Source organism: Cynara cardunculus (genome assembly GCF_001531365.2).
Source record: "Cynara cardunculus var. scolymus isolate 2C chromosome LG 5, CcrdV1, whole genome shotgun sequence".
Taxonomy (NCBI): Eukaryota; Viridiplantae; Streptophyta; class Magnoliopsida; order Asterales; family Asteraceae; genus Cynara; species Cynara cardunculus.
The window spans coordinates 22,997,915-23,001,148 of record NC_037532.1 but is presented as its reverse complement, the minus strand read 5'-3'; positions in this window follow the sequence as shown (position 1 = coordinate 23,001,148).

Here is a 3,234-nt window from a genome sequence, read left to right as displayed (position 1 = left end):
AGAATATATTTTAATTTTGATTAAAAAAATTTATCAAAAAAAAATTAAATGTAATTATTTTTTTGTAAACGTAAGTATTTTTTTGTTATATTTGTTTAATTTTATAGATCTAAATGTTTTTTGGTTCAAAAAATATTTAGGGACTTAATCGTTTAAAATATGAATGTTCATTGGGGGTTTTTTTCGGACTTTTGTCACTATTTTACCACTTTAACTAGTTGTACAAGTCATAAGAATGTATCCAACAGGTTTTAGAAAAGTCCAAGAAGTTATTTAATATGTTTTGGATTGTCCAAGGACTTATTTGTTCCAAAAATTGTCCAATGAGTTATTTAACATGTTTTAAATTGTCCAAGGAGTTATTTAACATGTTTTGAAATGTCCAAGGACTTATTTGTGCCAAAAAATTGTCCAAGGACTTAATCATTCCAAATACTAAAGTCCAGTGTTTTTTTAGACTTTTCCCTTCAGATAAAGACTGAACTGATGCCTTATTATATGTTGTAGAAGAGCTAATCTGTGAAGTCACATTATGGAAACTCGAACAGATTTCATTTTGAAAAACATCAAACTCAGATCTAGTAACAACTTCTGGTTGTGTCTGACTCCTAAGAATTCCAATTAGATCAACTTCAACTTGTCCTCCCTCATCAGCTTGAGATAACAACTTAGCATAGGAGAACTGACTTCAATTCTTCTACCGATAAGTCAGTTGGTTGTCTTTGTTGAGGCTCTGGAGGTGGTTGTGGAGTAGCAGACATGTATTCTGAGACTAATTTGCCCTTTAATAACCGTCGAAGTTCATCTAGCTGATCGTACATCAAAAGTCTTGCAACTTTATTTGCACTTCTTAAGACATTGTATTTAGAAAAATCGCTCCATGAGCACTCAGTCTTCCTATTGATACAACAGTCAATTGAACTGTGTAACCTATGTTCAACGTTGGCATAGTGATAGCACTAGTAGGATTTCCATCATGTCCTTGTGAAATATCTGTAGAAGATACCACTCTGGATGTTCCGACAATTTCATAAGGAACTGCAGATTGAGCAACAAATGAGCTAGTAATATGTGTCCCTAAAAGTGTTTTGGGAACTAGACTTAATGTGCTTTGAATGGAAGTCGTAGAATGGGGCAGTTTTCTACTTGTTTCAATATTCAAGTTCTCTGACTGAGAACTGAATAATAAATCATGTGATAAATCCTTGTGAGAATATGAAATAAACATCTGTTTAGAGATGTTTGAGTGGCCATGGAGGGTGTGCAATGCGTAGCTGGGTCCATTACGTCTTTTTTCAATATCCAATCTCAATGAATGAGATCAGATAGTAGATGTGGCTACCTGACTTATAGTAGTTTGGTGAAGGTCTTGTTTATTTTTTGACCTTGTCTCTCGCTCACCATATTCTTTTGACGTCTCTGCACTCAAACTCTCATCATTTTCAACTAAAGCTCCCCATCCCCTTATAACACCTGTAGCATTATTTACTACTAGATCCAAATCCATGACATCAATATCATGGATGGATACATCTTATGAGCTATCTTCTAAATACTATGACTGAGTCTCAATATGTTTTGGAATGCTCTGTAACTCATGGGAAACGATATCATCATCACTGCCATCATCTATACCAAGATCCTCATCATTGTTAGTTGATGACACAAAAATGACTGTTATAGGATCATTGATAGAAGTATCATTTTCATCTTTAGATGTGTCATTAGTAGAATCAGAGGCACCCCATTCACTTGTTCCCCTCTCATTTACCTTTCCCTTAACTCCCCAACTAGACCCAAACCCATATTGAACTCAGGGATTGGTCTTTAGGGAGATCTTGTCGGTTCTGGCTAGATCATAAAACTGTGTTCCTCACGATATGCTATAAAACATGCTGCCATCTGATTTGCATAAGCCAACAACTCAACTGAAATAGGTAGACCTGATCATAAGCTCTCTCAAGTAGCTTAATCAAATGCATGACGAATTCAGGTCCACTTGGTGCATTGATTCATCTCGGTATTTGATCGTTTGTCTGCATCATACTCTTGATTATCATCAGAAGGAAACATTGAAACGGAACAAACTTTCTTGCTTTGTTGTTAGAATTATCACTAACAACCTCAACTAACTCGTTCCAAATTAATAGGGAATAGTCGTAACGGCAGTTGAATACTATGTCGTGGAACATTCTTAAGACCGAGATGGTGCACCTATCTATTCTAGTGTGCTTGGAGGTCATGCACCGATTGATGATGGAAAAAAGTGTATACCAGATCGGTGGTAGAAATTTTCTCTTGAATTGACTAGCTCCAGTAAGATTTGCAGCATAACCCAAGGAACGGATGTCAACACAGATTTGTTCATCTAAAACAAAGTCATCAAATCAACTTTGCCAGACATAGATGTTTTTTCAGGTACCTCCATAACTCTCCTTAATCGTCTGATGAGGGTAGTGTTGAAATGATCAATGTTTGCAATAAAGTGGTGATTGTTAGAAATAGAGTGGTATGTTTTGGTGTTCCAGAAGTGTTGTCATAGGTACATGGGCAGTTATGGTTAAAATAGTTCTGAGTTTATTGTCAGGGCCGGCCCTGGGCCTAGGCCAAGGGGGCGACGGCCCAGGGCATCAAAAGTGGAGAGGGCATCAAGATTTTTTAAGCCCAATGCATGTACTAGGTTCAGTTTGGGCCAAAAAAATTTTATTACCGTTAGCCTTTAGAGTCCATTCCACATTTCACAGTTTCACTTACCAAGTTACCTGCCCAGGCTCCTCATATCCATCATCGAATTTCATGATTCATCCTCAATCGYTATCGCTCGCTCTCGCCTCTCGCTCCCGCCCTCGCTCTCGCTCTCGCTCGACGCTCTCTCTCTGCCTCACTCAGCCTCAGTCGCCGGTCGCTCAAGAGTCAAGCCCATCTCGCCGACTGCCGTTGCCCRTCTGCCSTCCGTCTGCCGGTCTGAGAACTGCGACTATCGCTCTCGCCTCTCGCTCTCGGCCTTGACTCTTGAGCCCTTGACAATTGTGAGGTAAGGGACTTAGGGTTATTTTATAAGTTTCTAATTATTGTGTGATTGCAAAACCTAATAATGGAGCTGTGAAATTGGTACTTTGTGGTTTGTCATTTATGTTTCATTTGTTAATCATAGGGCTGTTTAGAAGAGGGTTAGTATTAGTATAGGGCAATTTGTTTTAGGGCTGTTAGTATTAGTATAGAAGCTGTGAAATT